Source organism: Aphelocoma coerulescens, chromosome 2 (genome assembly GCF_041296385.1).
Source record: "Aphelocoma coerulescens isolate FSJ_1873_10779 chromosome 2, UR_Acoe_1.0, whole genome shotgun sequence".
In the NCBI taxonomy this organism is placed as follows: Eukaryota; Metazoa; Chordata; class Aves; order Passeriformes; family Corvidae; genus Aphelocoma; species Aphelocoma coerulescens.
The window spans coordinates 103,877,772-103,899,448 of NC_091015.1; the positions used below are offsets into that span (position 1 = coordinate 103,877,772).

The 21,677-nt window shown below is 36.3% G+C and overlaps 1 protein-coding gene across 5 annotated transcripts in view; it reads left to right on the top strand.

Moving 5' to 3' along the window:
* The window catches only part of GABBR2 (gamma-aminobutyric acid type B receptor subunit 2), a 469,815-nt gene that overhangs the window by 138,011 nt on the left and 310,127 nt on the right, over nucleotides 1–21,677 (top strand). The gene's annotated exons all lie outside the window — the stretch shown is intronic.

The following is a 21,677-nucleotide window of genomic DNA, read 5'->3' on the forward strand; positions in this document are numbered from 1 at the left end:
TTCCACTATTATTGTTGGGAAAAGCAGTAAAGAAGGTGCATTGCTCCTTGTGGTCCCTGTTGACAATGTTAGGGGCTTTATAAACCCAAGTTACAGTGATGTTTCTCTGTATCACTTTCTAATGGCTAGAGATGAAGAAGAAAACTGGCTAGACCTGTTAGCTGTCTTACAGACAAGGGCTTCGCAAAGAGTGAATTATGTTCTCTGTAAGGGAGAGATTTAAAAGTGTCTCGCTTCCTCTGTCAGTTTCAGCATCTGCCATTAAAAAAGCTGTTTGGTAGCTATTACAGGAAGGTTAGGCAGGTATTGCTGCTCTTTTTGCAGTGAAAATAGAACACAAAAAGGGCTTTGCTGGCAAGCAAAAAAACTAAAAAAGGAAAAGCAACTTGCTAGGAAAACACCAGAAATGATAATGGATTTACTTTCAGAGTTTGAAGTGCTTCTCAGTAAGTTGTTTTATGACATATGCCTTTACTACAAATAAAATCAAGTTGGAAAAGTAGTATTAACTTCCTATTGACTGCTTGGGTACCCAAGATAGCCATCATTTTTATCTTTTATTTTCTTTAGGGGTAGTATATTTAGAATAACCAGTTCAATAGTTTTAAGACTTACAGAAAGTCTACAGAAAATGATGTAATTTCTTTCCACTAAGTTTCTAACTAATTTTCACTTAAATTAATTTAGTTGACATGTTTTTCTTAGTGAAAAATCTGCTGCACATGTAAATAAGTAATGCACGCTTAAAAACACACACAAATTTCCTACCAAATTTTTTTGGCACTGTGAATATATTTTATAGAATAAAATTCTGATAAACAGGCTTTGCCAGTTTCTTATTTATTTAAAGCAAGCATCTTTATCCTTTTTGTGTTGGTTTTATTTTTTCATGTTAGTTTTGATTGCTTAGATTTATACATTTTTCTTGAAAACAAGGCAGCATGTATTTAAGGTTTTTTGCTTTGTTGATATTTTTGTAGAGCAGGCCAAAGAAATCATGTGGGTTACCAATATGTGTCTGTTGTTCTGAACAGAGAAATACTTTACCTGTTGTTACATTTGAATCTTCTCTGAGAAAGTGACTGGAAAGACTGCCTATTAATTCTTTTTTTTTTTTTTTTCTTCCTGTTTTCAGTATTAGTTTATGGGAATTTTATTTAATTTTATTTATTTTACCAGAAATATTCTCACCATTTGTAACTAGGGATTTTGCTGAAATGATGTTTGAAATCAAAGAGCCAAGTTATGGTAAAATCCTAGTAGAGGAGGAAATCTTTATTGATGTGTACGTTTGAGAGCTTTTGAGTATTTAGTTATCTTTCTTCTGGTTCAAGGAAGGGAAAAACAATACACCTACTGTGGTTTGCAGGTTAAGACTGTTTAAAAAGTCCTACAGATTTCTCTGTAGTCCCACAAAGTTTAACATACACTTGCATTTTTTAATGCTGTTAAAATTATTTGGGTTTAACAATTAAACAAGAGTCAATGTAAATAATAACATGCATTTTATAATCAGCTAATTCTGAGAGTCTTTGTATTACTCAAAGAATTTAGAAAGATTTTAATCGTACCTGTTTTCAAAAAAGTGCCATGTAAATACTAAATTAAGTTTAAAAAGTCTATAGGCTGAGAATCTCATACACTTATATATTTTTCATGTATAAAATAATTGAACCTGTTTATTCTCTTTTGTAACACACATAAATTTTTGCCCTGAGGAAGTACATTTGTCTTTTTTACTCAGCCATGCTTTCAGGTGACAGGTTATGTACGCCACCTTGATTCAAACATTTTATTTGTTTTCAGTGCTGTAGTTTAATACTTAAAGTAGAAAGTCTCCATTTCTGATATCAAAGGTACCAAAAGATACCCCCTTGACAATCAACACTTTCTTTACAAACAAGATGAGCCCTGCTTTTGCAGCATTCCCTTTAATAATCAGCAGAACTTTGAAGTCAAGAAAATTTTAGCTGCATGTCAAATGAGGACATTTCTCCTTGTTCCTCTGCAATACTTAGTTAAGTTTTATTTGCTGGAATTCCTTTGATGTTGCAGTCATAAAATAATTTCTTTTTCAGTGTCTGTCATTCAGCCCTTTGGTACATGAGAAACAAAATGTGCTGCAGCTTTCCTCGTGGTAACATAATGCATCGGAAAGAGGCTGGCTGCTCATTCATGTTAAATATTTTGCTGAGTTTCTCCTTCTTGCTTACTGAACAGTTGTCTTTGTTAGGAGGCAGTGTTGATGAATCTCTGCCTGGTGCTGTCAGTCAAAAATAAATTTGATAGCAAACATTATAGAGTCTTCCTATTGTACCAATAACATGTCCCAGTAAGCAGGATTGTGCAACAGGTTCAGCAAATTCACACCTGCCCTTTTGTACTTTTCATTACAAGTAGTAAGGTTTTCACTTTTTCTCCTGCATGTTTTCTCATCGCAGATAAGAGTATTCTTTCTCACTGTTATCTCAACTTGCCCCAAAAAGCCAAGAGCTTATTATGCCTTCTCTGCTCTTGTAGGTTCCAAACAAGAAATTTGGGGTTTTTTCAGAAGAGCATGTGTTACTTGATGCCCAGAGCACTGTAATCATTTACTATTTTGCTTGCACTTAATAAAAATTAAAAAGGCCTTCTGTATTAGAAGTTGGTACTGAACACATCCTCACAGGAAGGGCACCTCTACCTCTGTAAGCAGCCTGAGAACTATCCAATTCTGACCCATAACAGGTTTCCCAGTAAAGCCAATAGAAAGTTCTTAAGAAGCTAAAGTAAACAATAATATCTAAATGTACTACCAGTATCCAGAATAAATGTCTCAATGAGACCGAATATCACCAAGAACTGGAAAGCCAATTTTAGAGCTGTTGTTTATTGTTTCTTTCCTGGCATTCTTAGCATTTTCTTTCCAGTTCATCCTCTGTTTCTCATTTACTTTTCCCTTCTGTGTTTTATTGCTTTTGAAAACTCCCAGCTGATCCTCCTGTGCTTCAGTTCCACTTCCTCTCACAACTGCTTTCCAAAACAGGATCATTGAACAGTTAATGCTGGCACTTAGAACGGGTGAACAACCCAATTAGATTAACTGAGGGTAGGGAAATTCATGTTTCAGACTTTTATTTTCTGCCAACTCAGGAAGACAAAAGAACATCAAACAGTTCCCAGGTTCTGCCAGGCATAGCAGTACAATGTATAATTGGGACTATAATGCCCATGCTGGTGATGATGTCGCTGTTTTCTGCCTTCAGGGGATAAGGACATTTGCCATTTGCTGGGGAAGAATTAAATGGAAGAAATGAGGGGGGTTGGCAAGATTCTACCTGTCAGATTTCAGGTCTGAACAAATAAAGATAACTATTTAAGCCTTCATCAGAACAAAAGACCTTAACCAGCCCTTCTGCTCTGCTTTGTGGATGTTGAGTAATTGATCCATACCTATGGCTAGCTTCCTATGGATCACAAATTTGTATTTTTGCTCCTGAGTAACACCGGACATTGGAGAGAGAGCAACTCCTGGTGCTTGCTCTTAAAAGGTAATAAAACATCAATAAAATGTCTTTTCTGTTATTTAGCCAATGTGGTTAATACAAAGGAAGTTGACTTTCCCCCTGGTCAGGAGCTGTGGAGTAGCTCTTTTATTGTTTTTTTTCCCCTAGTCTTCCTAATCAAGCTGCCCCTGTATCTGTAGGGTTTTGCAGCTGTAGTACCACAAAATTATTTTTTAAAGCTTTAAGACACGGTTGTTATTAAAGTGTTGGTAAAATATTGTTATTATATATATATTTACTTTTATATATGTTCATGTAAATAAACCACACACATATTCCTCTTCCTCAGAAAAAGTACTCTCAGTACTAGGATTAAAAAAAGTGTGTGTTTCACACATCATTACCTTACTGGCTAGCATAACTTGTTTTCAGTTTCCCTCCTTCCCCTACCTACTGATGCTAATTTTCAGTGCTGGCCAGCGCACAGGCATAGACTAGCCTTCCTGAGGTTTGCACTGAATGTAGTTTGCTCTTTCCATTGCTTCTTATTGGCAGATTAGAGAGACATAAGTTTCCCTGATGAACTTCTGAGATGAGTTCATACATTTGATGGTTTGCTATTCTCTATGTCTTATTTTTGCCTTTCACCACTTTCCTTTAGTCCCTCCCTCACTGAAGGAGATGGCACAAGTTATTTCTGCCTACAGCATCCCCTCAAAAATGCAAAGTCAGTTTATTGCCTAGGGTTTATTTAGTTGTCCTTTATTTGTGCAGCAAGGGAGGATATACAACCTTAGCACAGGCTGCTATTTCAGCAAGTCAAACATTATTTGATACCTAACATTGTCTCTTGTTAGCTCAGACCAGTTTGTGAGTAATCTCCTCTTGGTTTAGCTCTGGCCTGGAGTCAAGAAACTAGTTAGATTTTGAATTAACTCTTCTCTCCTACTATAATCTGCATACGTTTCAGGATCAGTGGTCCTGAAAAAGTGTTTCTCATTGGAATTTTTCATAATGTATATATTTACTATTTTTTTGGGTTTTTTTTACAGGACAGGATGGTATGTGAGTCACAATTTCCCATACCACACCTTCTTAATTTAGTTTTAAAGAGTGCCATTGAAATTTGTCTGCAATAATATTTTCTTACTGGCATAATGTTTTGTTTTTATGAGTATTTCTGCAAGTTTGCATCACTTTATAAAGCCTAATCAGACCTTAACAAACCATTGCACTAGAATTCCTATAAAGCGATTTCTAATGGTTAATTTGGTTCGCCTTCAATATATTTCAAATGATTAATATTTGTCAAGCATAAAGACCAGCTTTTGGTATTAGTTTCTCTGTAAGAACAGTTTCACTTTGCTTTAGTTGTTCTTTAACAAAACATGTCACTGTTCAACCACCATGGAAGAAGCCTTCCAGCCTGCTGCTGATGCTGCATTAACAGATATTCTGGCTTCTTTGTTAAACTTGAAACATTTCACTAAAGATTTATACCTTGGACAATATTTAATTCCTCAGAATAATTGCTCTTGCCAGTCTTTCCACACAACAGTTTAGTATGAAATGAGTTCATTAACAAATGGATGCTGTTAATCGTTGATCTGTCTAATTTCTTTTTGTAGTCAGTCAGAATGAGAGAGCAAGAGACTGCCCTCTAGAGAACAAGATCAGCCCCCGAGCTAGGCATTGACTCCAAGAAGAGTCTTTCCCCATTGACTGCAGAAGAAGGCTAGAGAAACTAAAATAGCTTGTGTGACTAGTCTGGATTTCTAACTCATTAGAGAGGCTTAATTATATCAACATGTTGGAGATTCTTCTGTGATATAAATTCACCTTCCATCTGTACAACCTTTTCATCCTTTTTTTTTTTAAGGTTTTTAGCTTCTAGTCAAAATATCTGCTCCACAAGTGTCTCAATTAATATGGGAATTTCACTGAAAACTGTTTCCGAATTTATTTTTGAGAAAAACATAGAGATCATTTGCAGGGAGGCAGTAAAACACTACGTAGCCTCTCACTGCATGTTCATTTTAAGAGGAACTTGCAAGGAGCTTGGAACTCTTTCTAGTTTGCACACCCAGTTGGTAGTATTTTATTTAAAACAACCCCTGAAAGTTCCACTGAAAATGAAATCTGTTTGGCACACATGTAGAATACCTCCCATGTAGATCCATGCTCAGTATTTGATTAAAGATCAGCCATTGCTTGCACATCATACCTGGATTTTCTGCAATAAGCTAGGTATGATGTATCTGTAATACAACATGACCTGAGTTGACGTATTTGCTTTCAATTGTTCTTTAGAAATATATCTATGCTGGTGTTTATCTTATGAGATTTTGCTATAATCATGGATTTTTTGTTCTCATGATTCACTTAAAATTATTTTATTTAAATACCAGGTACAGAGTTTTATTCTTTGTACCATAAAGTTTAGTTAAAACCTTTCCCTTACCAAGGCAAGCGTGCTTCTATACGTATTTTGAATTTCTGGTCTGTTTATTTCCCATATCAGAAACTACTCTTAACAATTTTTTTTAATTGAAGAATCCAAAGAGATATATCTTTCAGTATCAGAATATTTTTGTCATCTTTGTCCTCTCTCTTTAATATTTGTTACTACCTTGTAGTTGAAAAAAGCTGGGATTTCTGGTTGAGTGTGATTTTGCAGAACTGCCATTTGTTTTTTCTATCTGCAATCAGTAGGGTTTTTAACTTATGATTGTTTTATGTTTTTTTTTTTTTAATTCTCTGGCATGCTGCAATTTTACTTATGGATGTTTTTTTGATTCTTCTCCTACAGCTTTATTTTTATGTACCTTTTAAGCCCACAGTTTTCCTGCCATGTCAAGTTTATTTCTGAAAGTAACCTCACTATATTCAGATTCAATTTTGTCATAAATAAATTTCATTTTCAGTTAATCCACATTGATGTGATTTATCTGCATTGCTTAGTTGTTTACTATAACTCAGGGGCTTTATGGTGCAGCTGAGATCACATAAATAAAAGTGGATTGCTTCCTGAGTATGAACTTCCAAATATCACTGAGTGAGTCACTCAGAAGTTTCAAACAAGCCATCAGTTTTTTGGAGAGAAGTCCAGGGAAACTTATGTTGTTGGAACAAGCAGTTGTGCTGACATTAAATGAAAGTGGAGAAACATTGCACAAGTTTTAGAAACCTAAAAGTATTATAAATAAGAAAATTCACTGTCATTTTGAAACTATTTTTGTTTTCATTCTTTTGCTGCATAGAAAATAAATATAAGAAGTGGATATTTAATAGCACTTTTCAGGTAGCTCAAAATAACAATTTATACAGAATTGCACATTTTGTTACTTTGGAGTTATCCAGAATAAACTCAAGGTTTCATAGTCCACCATACAAATGCTGCTACTCCATGCGTAGTTGTTTTCTGTCAATTTATTGTACACTGGTATTAAATGGAGACCTGTGACATTTCTTATGAGGGGGTAAGAGGATGTCACCTCAGCTATCCTGGAAAAGAACTGGAAGGTGAGAAAATAGTGTCTTTGGGTTGAAAGATGCAAATGGAAGTACTCTATTTTGAAGTGCTCTATTTCTGTCACCATGTAATTATCATGCAACACAAATGATTATGGTTAAAGAATGGACTCTGTCTTGATGCTAATCACAGTGCAGTCAGACTGACAAGTAGCACCCCTTTGGTCAGCTGCTGGAAAGTTATTCACTGACCTTAATGACTGCAGGGAGCAAAAGGGATTCTATTTTAAAACCCCGACTGTAGCTTATGAAGTGAAATAATTTTATCTTCAAACTGTTGGTTCAGTAAAGGATATCAAGTTATAGGTAGTCTCTTTAGAGATTTCTTTCATTTTAGGAGATAACTGGGAACTGTCATGATGAGACAGAACTATTAGTCCCTCTGATGCAAACCATGAACTTAGAGAAAGGTCTTGTTCGATTTAAGTAAGTCATAAAACCCACTGAATCTGAAGATTATTGCCCAGTGTTTTATTGCAGGAGTTGAGACAAGGTTTGATATTTCATTTAGATGTATCAAAAAGTGGCTGCATGTTTCTCTAGTTTATTGTTACTCTACTGAGAGTTTTCAGCTATTTTTATGGGTCTTCTTGCAAGCCCTCTTCAAGCCTTTCCATTTTAATCTCATAAGTCTTGATGTGGACCATGGTATTAGGAAAAATTGCTTCCATTCCAGAGTTTCATAATAATGGTATAATGCAATCCTTTTCTCCTTTGTCCCAAAATAAAATGTAGAAATGCTTTATTTTTTATTTTTTATACATTTTTTTGGATCTATTTTCTTATTAATTAATGTCTCAGGTATATCATATCGTTTTTCTTTCTCAGAAATTTGTTGAAATTCCCCTTGCTTCCCCAAGAAATTTCAGATGTCTGCTTTTCCCCTGCTCTGGGCATGGAATTCACTTTATCCTAGTATCATTGATACTGCACTTTGAACTGCTTTTGCTTGTATGGCTATACTGAACTTTTTCCATTCACAGATTTTTCTGCAATGGATTTTCTTTAGTTTTTGTGTATTTTTATTTCTAAGTTTGTTTATTACATCCATATCTGTTCATTTTTTTTGATGGTGCACCTCAGTGGAGCATAATTAAGCCCTTTGTGATAATTTGCATCAGTACATACTGTCTCATGCATACTACTTGCATCAGCAGTTTAATTTTGATATTTTCTATCTGCCAAGTGATTAATTAAAAAATTTTTTTAGAATATAATATGTAGTTCTAGTTCCTATTTTCAAATGGAAAGCAAACAGAACAAAATTTCACCCCAAAAAAACCTTAAAAGAACTACTTCAGGTTATCTGGGACAAGTTAAAGTATCTTGAACCAGATGTCAAAAATTATAACGTTGTGAAATGTGCTACTAAATTATAACCTTCTATACAGTCCAGGCCCTTCTATTGAGAAACAGTGGGGAGGCATGGTCAGATTTCTACAGAAGAGGAGTTTAATATGATTTTTGTGCTTATACTTATCTGTGATTCTGTACTGAATAAGAATGTGGAGGTAGAGGATGTTTAAATGATACATTTTTTCAGATGAAGATTATTCCTTTCACATTAGAGAGATCCTTCTGTGTCTTACAGTATGAGATATATCAAACAGAAAAAAATATATTGAGATACAAAAACAACATACCAGACTTTTGAGTTTTCTATAGATAATGAATAAAAAACATTGATAGCGGTTCCATTTTCTATTTCAATTGTTTTTAAGGATTCATTTATAAGGAGCTTTCTGTCCTATTTGGCTGACAAATACTGATGTCTGAATCTTGATGCAATCGGCATCTTTTCCTTATACTAAATCATTCATGAATATTGCACTACTTTTAGACTCTTTATTCTGTCAGTGACTTTGTGGTAAAAATAGAAATAGAACTTTTTGATTTCAGTCAGGCATTCATAGTTGATGCAGATCATTAGGTTTTTAAATGCATAACTCATGGATCCTAACTTCACAGTCTTCAGGCTTTTAATCTGTGGGTAGTGTTTGCTTAAACTATTTGGAATAATTTAATTACCTTTTTTGGTACTAAATGGAATAAATAACTCTACAACAGTAGATATATACATGTAAAACAGGAGTAATTAAATGAGTTCTCCAAGAAAAAAGAGGAAAGATTATGAGCCACAAACATAAACAAAAGAATCAGGGTTATTCAATATTTCTGAGAAGAAAAGGTAATATGTGATACAGTTAAACACTGTAGAAAAAAAATATGAAAAAAAGAACTGTCTCCCAACTCCTTATGCGACCTTTAATTACAAAAAAAATAATTTTTGTTTTTAACTAGTAATAATAACTTTATGCTTCAACATGTACTCTGTTTAAGGGCTACAGAGTTTAAAGTAGGGGAAAATGTCAACCAGAAGAAAATTTGTTGCTGCCAGTAAGCCAGTTGTGGTACACTAATGTTACTGTGGAACTACCAAAGGCAGAAAAAGACAAGGAGTATGGTAGTACATTTATCTTTATTTTTAAATAGTCATAATTTTAAAAGGTGATTATAAAGAAAAGAGTTTGTAGTAGATGCCATGATGATTTTTTGCCTTTTTTTATATATACCTTTTATATACCCTTTTATACAGATTTTATGTATCCTCAGTGCTTTTAGCATGCATACTTGTAATTCCTTAAATCTGATAACTTAGCTTAGACCCAATATTCTGTTTAGCCCTGAAACCAAACATCCTGGAGGCCTCGCAGCTGGAAGCCAGAAAGCCCTACGCTATCCTGAGAAACCAAGGTCTTTCCTAGAACATCCTGTAAACTAAGATAGGGCCATCTAGGGGGGGATGCCTCAGGGTGGGGGGGTCCATTCAAGCCTCTCATTGGAGAATCTTTGATAGATATGCTAATTTGTCAGGTCTGTAAATTGTATATGCCATCTATCGTGGGTGTGCATTTTGGCTCATTCCACCTGGATGAAGTGGTGCACCTTAAGGATCGTTATATTAATACTGAGGTAAAAACCCCTTTTCCATTAAACCCTGTTTGGTTCTTAATTTTAAGACCAGGGAAAGGCAACAGTAGCAACAGTGAATCTCTGACCCTTTTAAACTTGAATCAGGCTGAGAAGTGGAAGAAAAGAAACATTTTACTTATACCAAACATTTCTGATATTCAAGAAACCCTTTCCAGTGCTGAAAGCTCCATGACAAGTATAACATATCCTCTGCCTTGGATTTTTAGAGAGGTTTGCACTTTTCTGCATTGCAGGAGCTTTGGAAATAAAGCAATCTGCACTACTTGGGCTTTGCAATGAATCTGCATGAGAATTGCACTACTCATAAAAATTTACTGTAAGATGTCTTAGCAGGGATTGCCTTAAATTTAGTTGATAAAAATAAGTAGATAAAGAAAGGAACAGATAGATATCTACCAAATCTCATCAGAGTGTGACAATACATAAGGTTTAGTTTGAAGTCAGTTAGCTTTTAGATACCAAAAGCGTTTTGTCCTTTTCCAGTGTTAAACCAGTTACCATGATTGTTTGTATGGAAAAGGGAACATGTTTTATTTCTTTTTTAATGTATGTTTACTGCTAAATGAGTTTAAAATGCAAGTCAAGAAATGAAGATGCTTACATAGCAGGCAAAACAGAATTTAGGTTATGTTGCAGGTTTTTGCTGTTGAAGAACAGGCAGCTGCTCCTTAGTGATTTCTCTTTTTATAGAATTGAAAGAGAAGAGATGAGCAAACTCTTAATGGAAAAACCTTAATTTGAATGGTATGAGAATGTCTTTCACAGCACAGGAAGCAAATTGTTATATGAACTGTGTTTATTTTACTCAACATTTCTTTGATGAGAACTTGCCCTTCATTAGAAACTCTGCAGAACATTAACACAGCACTTGGCTCCTAGAGAAAAGACTGTAATAAATTATGGTAGTCAGTTACTTCTAGGTTCAAAGGAGCTGATCTACTTGGGGCAATGGAAGGGCATCACTTGGCTTTGGATAAGGGCTTTGTACAGGAACTGGGAGTGGGAGGCACATGTTACAGAGTGTTTCTGGAATAAATTTGAATAACCACAAGGATATGGCTGAAAGATAGGAGCACTGTGGTCTTCCAGAAACCTCTCTCTCCAGTTTTCCTTGCTCTATGTAGCTGTAGCTCACAGGTACAGTGGTATCCTATACTGTAAGAGGATGTACTGGAAAAAAGAACAAAGTGAAGTGGAATGCCACATCTGCTGAGATTTTACTTCAACTGCTTGATGCTGGATTGTATAAGTTTTTATTGTTTATTTTTTTCCCCTGTGGAAATGTAAAGCATGGGACAAGGGTCATATAAGCAATGGTCTTTTTTGCTTGATTTTTTGAATTGCACCCTTGAAAGACCAGTGGACTGTCAGAGTTGACAGTGAGAACTGGTTAAAAGGCAGATCCCAGAGAGTTTGTAATCAATGGCACACTCTAGTGCCTGTCACTTGCAGTGTCCCCCAAGGTTCAGTACTGGGCCCAGTATTGTTTAACTGGTTCATCAGTGACTTGCCTGAAAGGACAGGTGCCTTCTCAGTAAGTTCACTGATGACACAAAGCTGGGAGGAGTGGCCAATACCCCAGAGGGCTGTGCAGCCCTTCAGAGGGACCTCTGTGGAGAGATGAGCAGAGAACTGTCTGAAATTCAACAAAGGCAAATGCAGGGTCCTGCACCTGGGGAGGAATAACCCTGGGCACCAGTACAGTCTGAGAGCTGTCCTTCTGGAAAGCAGCTCTGCAGAGAGGGACCTGGAAGTCCTAGTGGACAACAAGCTGTCCATGAGCCAGCAGTGTGTCCTTGTGGTCAAGAGGGCCAGTGATATCCTGTGGTGCATTTGGAACACTAGCAGGTCAAGGGAGGTGATCCTGCTCCTCTACTCAGCCCTGGTGAGGCCACATTTGGAGTGCTGTGTCCAGTTCTGGGCTCCTCAGGAGAGGAGAGACATGGAGCTCCTGAAGTGGGTCCAGCAGAGAGCTACAAAAATGATTAAGGGCCTGGAACATCTCTCCTATAAGGAAAGGCTGAGGGGGCTGGGCCTGTTCAGCCTTGAGAAGAGCCAACAGAGAGGAGACCTCTTTCCTCAGTGGTGCAGAGCAACAGGCAGAAACTGATGCACCTGAATATGAGGAAAAACTGCTCTATGGGTGACCAAGCACTGGAAGAGACTGGGCAGACAGGTTGTGGGGTCTCCCTCACTGAAGATACTCAAGAACTATCTGGTTGCAATTCTATGCAGTGTGCTGTAGGATGATCCTACCTGAACAGGAAGCTTGGACCAAATGATCCACTGTAGTCCCTCCCCTTCCAACAGTACCCATTCTGTGATCAGGTCTCTAAGTATATACCAAAAGGGTTCATCTTGGGAATCTAGGCAACTATTGTGCTTTTCTCTGTTTACCTCTTGTTTTTTTCCTGCCCTCCACTTTCTTCATTACCATCTTCTCCACTATTACTTTTGTTTTCATAGCCTCTTTGCAAACTCATTTGTATCTCTCATTGGTGTCTTTAGTGTCCCATTGTGGGAGTCATACCATGATTTTGATCATTTTTCACACACTTTTGCTGTACTTTGTTTCTGCTACTTCATTTGTGGAGTATGCAAAAGAGAATTTGAGGCAGTCAGTATTCCAGCTGAGGTGACATCATGGACATAAATACACTATCATAAGGATGTCCTCTGCTATATGCTATGATCTTTCTAGAAATTCTTAATATTCCATTGAAATGTTTGGCTACCCTTAAACACTAAAGTGATGTCTGCAGAAGTTTACCTGTCATAGCCATGTAATGATTAATGTTTTAGAGTGAAACTTTCTGTACACCTAATTACAGCTGCCGTGTTTGTTTGGTTTTACTACATGGATGTGGTTTCCCATGCACAAATATTATTGATGTACTGATACACTGAACTTAAAGAGTCCACGTTAACATGAAAATATTTATGGCACTATTTATGTACAGAGAAGTCTACAGGGATTATTTATCAATTTCATCAATTCTTGAGAGACCTGAAAACACTGACATGAAAGCATTTGAAATGTAGTTTATGATATTATGTGAAATACTGCATTTTAAATTTTTTAGCAAATAAGGTAGCAAAAAACCCCCAAAGTGGGTATAGATCTCTGCAGCTAATAGGCAGCTACTAGCACAGATGTTCTCACCTGTCGCAAGCTAACAGCTCAAAAAATATGTGTAACTTTGAATACAAGTGCTAATAACAACTAAGACAGAAAAATGTAATTATTGCATGTTATTATACTATCACCTGTGCAGCTGCAAGGCGTAGACTGAATATTCTGCCACGTTCAATTAGAAGAAGACAAAAGTAACACTGGAGAACTGAGTCAGTTAAATGAGGATTTAAATCACTGCAACTGCCGTAGCAATTGTAAAGTCATTCAACATCCCAGCCAACAAGACATGTTTCAAGACTAGCAAAGCGTGATTTTTTTTCTGAATTTAGGTCACTAAAGCTAGCAATTTGGATGATATCTTAAGGGAGTGTTTGGCCTGTCAGGCAGGTGTATGATTTCTTAATGCTTTTTGAAAAGTGATAGTCTCAGGAACTGTATTGTCCTGGCAAATAGAGCAGAATAAAACTACCTTCTCACTATGTTATCAACATTTGTCCCTTGCATGCACCTTGGTGCTTGCCATACTCTTCACTTTCTTACCCCGTCTCTAACAACTCCAAGCAGCATCTTCATACTCATATCAATACATTTTTTCATTGAAAGTGGTTCCCGTGGGGCTGCAGCACCTTTTGTTTTAAGATATAAGTCATAAGGCAGTTATATGCTTTTGACTTCTGTTCTAGAAAAGAAGTCAGTTACGGTGATGGTTTATCTCCCTTCATTGGTAAGAATTTGTTTTGTACCAATGTTAAGACTTTTACCTTTACCTTGTAAACATAAAGGACACACTAGTGCTATGATTGTTGTTTCTGTGATCAAGCAACCTCTGGAGTCACAGGAGCTTTTGAGGCTTAAGAACTCAGAAGTGAGAATTTAAAAGCTGCTTAGAATTATGGAATTTTAGCCACATGTCAGATGACATTTTCTGTATTATCTGTCATTGACTAAATTGATTTCTTATAAAATAAAGGTTCAGTTGGAGTAAATTAACTTAAAACACTGCCTAGAAGATTTTTATAGGTGAAGAAATTAATGCATTTCAGTAGAATGATGATAGTTAATCATCACTTAGACTTGTGTCCTGTGTAACACAAGCTGTTTAATCCAGTGATGCTTGTAACACATCTATAGCTTCTGTTTTAAGAATGTACCCAGTGATTTAAAAATTGAGACCAGATAACTAATTAGCCTTCCCTTTGGTATGGGCCAGTAAGTTCCAGACTTTTTGCTGTAGAGTTATCATCTGACAACTCCAGTAACTTTTGTGGGATTCGTAGACTAGTTGAGGCCAAAAGGCACCTCTGTACATTGTCTAGTTCGACCTATCTGCTCAAGCAGTGTCACACAGAGCTAGTCGACCAAGACCATGTCCTGACAGCTTTTGGACATCCACCCTCATAGTAAAAAAGGAGTGTTTCCTGATGTTGAGATGGCACCTCCTGTGTTTCCATTTGTGTAGATTGTCCCTTGTCCTGACACTGGGCATCACTGGGAACAGTCTGCCTCCTTCTTCTTCATTCTTCATACCCTTTCACCAGGTATTTCTACACATTCATAAGTTCTTCCCCAAGCTTTCTCTTTTCCAGGTTGAACAGTTCCAGCTCTGTCAGCCTTTCATCATAGGAGAGATGCTCCCCTAGTTTTGTTTGTTGTCCTTTGTTGCACTTATTCTCCAAAGTCCACGTCTTTCTTGCAAAAGACTGTTTCTTCAGTCTTTTGAACTGTTTCTTCAGTTTCTTCAGAAACATTAATTTATTTTCAGTTTCTTCAGAAACATTAATTTATTTTCACTCTCTTATTTGACATTTAAGTGGCATATTCTAATGAGCCCTCTTTCAGATTATCATTTCCTTATTGCAAACACAATTCTAGAGTCTATACTAGAATTCCTTTGATCCTAACTGATGCATAAAGTTGAAGTCTCCTTTCTACAATTCTGCAAACACACATCGAGTAAAATGGAAAACTACTGCTCTTAAAATTGGGGCCTCATATCAACCAAACCACAGCAATCCAGGCTTGAAATTCAAGGTGTCTTTTATTTGCTGTAAACAAAGAAATTGTACAACTCCACCCAATTAATGTCTGAAAGAAAGCAACTGTCCTGTACAAGATGGGGCAACAGTGCTTGATTTTATCACAAAATACCAGCCTCCTAACTAAAGAATTTTTTTTGGAATCCCTCACACTCTTTTAAACTGTGACCTAGAAAACAGCACCCATATAACCCCACCAGCAGTACAACAACCATCCTCCAACCCCCATCCTGATTTCTGCTTATCACATAGTTGGGTATTGCTGCCTAGGTCCAATGCATATTCCTGCAGCTTTAAGATTCTTGTTCATATTTACTGCTTGCAAAAGTGTATTGATTCAAAATATAAACAAAAGCAATCACTTAAAATAATTTTAAAAAATATTGTTTATTTGAAACATAAGTACAATTTTACGTGCTTCAGACAGGAATAAAGGTAAACCTTAAATAAAGATGTTGCAAAACTCTAAATTTCAGGCTATAATATGTCACAAACTGGAATGAATTTTTAATTTTTTTCAGGCAGCTTTAGATTTAATTTCTTGAATTTTTAAATCTACCTTTGTAAAAATATTCATCTTACATACTGCTGTATTTGATGAAAATAAAGTGAGTGCTGAAGGAAAATCATATCTACAAATTTTGGTTTTCTTCTCAGGTTAAATATTGAATAAAATCTGACACATTAAAAAGAAATGTTGTTAATTGGAGGGTGGTTTTTGAACACAGAGTAGTTATAACACTTTAAAATGCATCATTATTTATCCCATGCCATGCCCTACTTTAGAAATGAAATAAAACCTTAATTTTAACCTTGAAGACTGAATACTCCATGTGAAGCAGATGGAATGTTGAAGTACAATTCGCAGTGGGTTTCCTCTTATCAGTGTGAAAAAATTTGAAAGATGATCTCTTTAAACACTACTTTGTTATTGTCACTTTCTGAAACTTCCTTCTTTCAGTTAATAGAGTTAGGGTGACACTTATTAATATGTCTGGTGTTTGCTTTTTATTTACAACCTTGCTGATGGTGTCCTAGAGAGTGATTTGTTCTGATCAGATGTCAAGAGGACCATACCATAAGTAGTGATGTAAAATAAAATAAAAACAGGTTTCAGATGCTGTCTTAGTTTAAGAAATAGATGCACAGTATCCTCTTCTGTTTATACAAGTAATGACTACTCTTGTAACTGCTGCAGAACTTGCAGTCATCCAGCCTAACCTTCTCAGCATGGTCCTTCCAGAGCAGTGGAAACCACTCAGGTTTGGACTTGAAAATCTCCCTCAATGGAAAGTGTATTTGCAGCAAAATTATCTTCTCAGAAAATTCCATAACTTTTCTGAGCATCCCTGCAGCCTACATGACATGTCTAAAATAGCTGGCTGGTGAAAAGGTGTTAAACTACTTGAAGCTTTGTATCTAAAACCTCTCTGGATCTGTAATCCATTACTGAAAGTAAAAGGGCTAAAAATGTAATAATGATCATAGATGCTGAATTTTTTAAAAGTATCCTTAATAACTGAACAACTTCATTTTACATCAAGAACACTTTTGATGACTGTATTTTACAGAAATGCTTTAGCTCAGAGAAAGAAAGACAAAGGTAATTGCAGTATGACTACAACCAGAGGGATAGAAAAGAGTGGTGCTTTCATTATTAACTACACTTTAGCAGAGATGGCTGAAGAAAAACAAAGTATCTGGGTTTGCCTAAATGTAGTATTAAAGAGAGAAGTAAAATCAATGAATAAAAAAATGGCATAATAGTAAATTCACCAGTAGAGTGGAGGGATATTTTATGACTGCTATTTTTGTCCCCTGAGATATTAGAGGCAATTCATCCAGAAGAGTATAACTCCATGTTGCATAAAGTTCCCTGTGGACATTCCCCTGGAGACCTGCCTGCCACTTTTTCTTCCAATGCTGTTTTCTCTCCACACCAGCTGTGTCCTGGCAGCTCATCTTTCTGTCAATAAGATTTTCCCAACCATGGATTCTACTGAGCCACAGTGTCTGCTCGTTTTGTTTTGTTGGGTTTGTTGGGGTTTTTTTAACGTCTTGTGAGCTTGACTGTCCTGTTCTTCCTTTTTGGAAGGACAAAAAGAGGTTACAAAACTTTGTGATTTCCTTCTGCATCTTAATTCCTCCACCTTCTTTTTAAGATTCTCTTTGACCTTGCCTTCTTGGAGGTGTAAAAGTCCTAGGAATACTGTGACAAAGCTCATTCTAGAGCAGGGAGTAGCAGAGCTGCTCATTTGCTGAGCATCAGCATGCAGCTTTCCCCACAAATTATTTCCTATTGAGAGGCAGCCTAAATGAGCTCAATGTTGCACCAGGAGGGTTTCGGTGTGCTGGGGCCCTGAGCTGGAACTGCTGCCTGAGTCAGCAGTTCTTAGTTCTGTACTCTTGTGCATGCTGCCCATACCGAGGGTAATAATGAGTTGTATCAATTCAGGTACAGCTCCTGGTTTTGTGCATCTGAGAGGGGCTATTCCACACAAACATGTACATGAGTCAGATTTAAATCTACTTTACCAACAGTTGTGTGGCAGGCAGTATAAATCTGAGCCCTTGCTCAGGTTTATTTTTTTTAATCCAATCACATTATATTCCCCTATCTCTTTTCACACTTAATTTTGATTTTAGTATCACAGCAATTCCGTGATATCTTTCTTAAAACTGAAATATACTTCTGTTTCAGAGTCACTGATGTAATACTGCAATGCAAAAACTATAAAAAGCTCTATATTTATTAACAGTCAATGTATTAGCATCTCTTAATTGCCCTAAGAGCAAGGAAGGAATTTCATGGAGACTAGGTTTTCCAACAGAAGCTTTAAAATAGTCTGCTTGGGCAGAAAAAAGTTTGGCAACCTTTGCAATACATCAGTTTTGGGAGACTTTTGAGTATCTGCAGTGCAACAGGGAATAAGAAAATTTGGCCATTTATTAGTGTTTGTACCTTTACATCTGATAATGCTACCATGTTGCATGTATATGTATGTGTTTGTAGATATATATGTATATCACCAAACAAATGCTAGGAAAATATAAGACCTTTCAGTTACATAAAGGTAACTAATTCAATGTTTTGCCTTTCCTCTTATTTTGATAGAAAATATCTAAAGGGGCCAAAATTACACCCCTTCCTCACTTCATATCTAAGAATCTTCCAATAATTAAGCTATCTAACTTCTCATAACAATTGCTTCTTACAAAAAGCGTTTTCATTGCAGTGAAGGAAAAGCAAATGGGATTTTTTTTTTTTTTTTTGGCTAGTCTTGCTTTGAAACTAAAATATTCTGCTTATCACAAGCCATTTGAATTGAAGGAAGTATGAACTGGGCTTTAGCAAGACTATGTTCTTCAAAGTTGACAGTTTCCTGAGGTGGTTTCCAGGAAACTTCCTCAGTGTTTTTTGGGCAGCCATTGTTTCCAATAAAACCAGATATTTCTTAATCTTTGTGATTTGAAAATACTGAGTTTTGTCACATCCTAGAGAATTTCTAGAGTTCAGCAGAACTGTTCTTTTTGCAGCATATGTATATTTTTTCCACCTAAAAATCCCTAAAATAACTTCAAAGCAGGAAGACAGATATCTGTTTATATGTCTATTCCTAGTATTTTTGTCTAAACTTACCAGGTGATTTTATTCTTAAGTACGCACTTCTCAGTGATGTGCAGTACTTCAGAAAAGCAGAATCTGAAGTAAGAAATTTCCTTTCATGCTGAATTAAGTATTCTTAAGGATTTAAATTCTTTATGCTTCTTCAGAAAAAAATTCAACTGAGACTGAAAATTATTTGATTTCTGAAGCTGGAGAGTTCGTCTTGTCCTATACTCAATGATATTACAACCAAGACTGTCATGTCTTCTTTAAATCAGTTTAAAAATCCTGTATATTTTTCCTGTGATCTTCTCTAAAAGTAAAGTAGTGTAAAGTACAATAAAATATTTGTTAAATATTAGTAAGAGACAGTTCATCTGTGGCCTTACAAGTGTATGCAAAGAAAGATGTTAAGTAAGGCCCTTTAAAGTATAATGAGAAATAAAAGTACACATTGTCTAGAAAGTGAATTTAGCAAATTAAAAATTAGATACAAATGCTTGAGAAAAAACTATGCAGCCCAGGATACATTCAGCTGTCTTTGCTGCAAGGGTATGATTGTCTTCAATGAATAGAGAAATACTGTATAGCTGGTTGGAAATCTTGAATTATTTATTCATAAAGATCTAGATATAATCTGTTGAGACTGAAGTACAGATGCCCCCAAGATGGAAAGGCTGCAAATTGCACCATGAGTAGTTAAGTTTGTAGGACATATTTACAATGGTGTAGTAGCAAAATATTTTTTGAACATGTAGCCACTTGACACCATCTGCTGAAATATAGTATCTACACAGAAGAAAATTCAGATAAGTGAATATATTTAATCTTTATTTTATTTTCTATCTCTACAGGCTTGGCTACATTGAAAAAAAGATTCTGAATTGACCACTAAGATGAGCTTAGGAATAGTGTTTTAAAGTCCTTATCATGACAGATTGATTCAGGTACTACAAAAATAACACTTGATTAAAAATAACACAATGCCCTCATTGTTTCTCTGTTGACATATTAAAATCTGTTGCAGTGAGCAAGACCTAATCATGGATGGCCTTGGAAAACAAGGATGGGGTATTGTAAAGAAACAGCTTGGGAGGGGGAAGGAAACAGGAAAATGAAGTCCTTCAAACCAGCTCTTTATAAGTGAAAAAACAGATCATCATTAAATGACAAATACAATGTTTATGATTTTAAAAAGTTTAAAATTATTGTTGCCTATTTAACCAGTATTCAAAAGGCTTATAGGAAAGAAGAAAATGAACAGAATTAGGATAATCTTGAGAAAAAAAATATTTAGGAAAGGAATAAATAAACATCCAAAAGCTGAAAGTAGGTTTGCTTAGATTAGATATTAGGAAGTAATTCTTTACTGTGAGGGTGGTGAGGCACTGGGACAGATTGCCCAGGGAATTGCAGGTGTCCCATCCCTGGAAGTGTTTAAGGCCAGGTTGGATGGGGCTCTGTGCAATGATCTAATGGAAGGTGTCCCTGGTGTCCTGGTTTCAGCCAAGGACAGGGTTAATGTTTTCCAGTAGCTGAGAAAGGACATGGCTAAGGAGGCATGGCCAGACCCAGATGTTATTGGATACCCCCTCATGTCATTGCCAGAGGCAGATGAAAGGGATGTTCTCTGACTTCCAGGGAGAAGTGCGTTCCTTTCAGAGGGAGAAAACCTGGTGGGCGATATGGTCCAATATTGTAGCTGTTGTTATTAACATTGTTGCTATTATTCTTCATTTTCTTATCTCATTGTTTCCAGTAAATTGTTCTTATCTCTCTATCTTTTGTACTTTCAGTTGGAGGGGAGCAAACGGCTTGTGGTCTTTTTAGTGGGAGTACTAAACTGGGGAAAACCTTTCCTAAACCATGAGATCTGTGCACGGCAGGGGAGTTGGGACTAGATGATCTTTAAAGTGCCTTCTAATCTAAACTATTCTGTGATTATATGCCTCTAAAATTACTGCTCTACACCCAGTTAATAAGACAGTAATTAAACGTTGAACAGAATATTGATTCAGAGTCTGAGGTGTTACAGTAACAGCTCACCTTTTTTTGTACACCTTCCCAACTTCTGATGAGGGTCATGTGTAGTTTTTGTTGCTCCTTCTTTCTAGTTCTTATTAAAAGCATTTCAAGAGAAGATGATGCCGATCTGTCTAGCACTGTATGCCCTGTATTCCTATCTCTGTGGGAGGGGGTCTGCCTTCTTCTTGTTCTAGCTGGGGGAAGAGCTCTTATCCAGATACAACGTTCAACAACAGCTTGCTTGTCTGGGGAGAGACAGCAGCATTGTGGATGACTCCAATGAATTAATTGCTTCTTTTTTTTGTCAAAGGTAACAGTGTATACAGGTACAGAGGTGCACTTCTCAGGGCAATCACGTCGTAATGGTTTTCTAATCTCTTTTCTTCTCACCACGGAAGCAGAAGGCAGCAGAAGCAGCTGCTCTGTTAGTGCCACTTATCATTAATCTTCAGTCAAGGTCTTTCAGTCTTCCTGAAATTGTCTTGAAATCTGCTGCAGTGAAAAGGCAATACTCCTGGAGACAGATATTCTGCCAAAGTCTGTGTATTACTTATTTAAATTTTGCAGTCTTGTGTGAAGTTATTTGTCTGTCATGATTGATTGACTGTAAATGTAATTTCAATAGAAATCCATTAGTACTTTAATCCTGTAGAGATAAGCAAATATTTCATTATTTTATTATGAAATCAAGTTTACAAGATCACATTTTTTCCACTTTGTTCTTGATGTCACCAGTAATGCCCTTGTTTAAATCATGCAGGATGCAAAATATGAGTAGATTTACAGGAAAAATAGTACCCAATCATTTTTTTCTTCAGTCTTCTCAGGGACAGGTACCACAGGTGGCACAGACTCCATCAGCA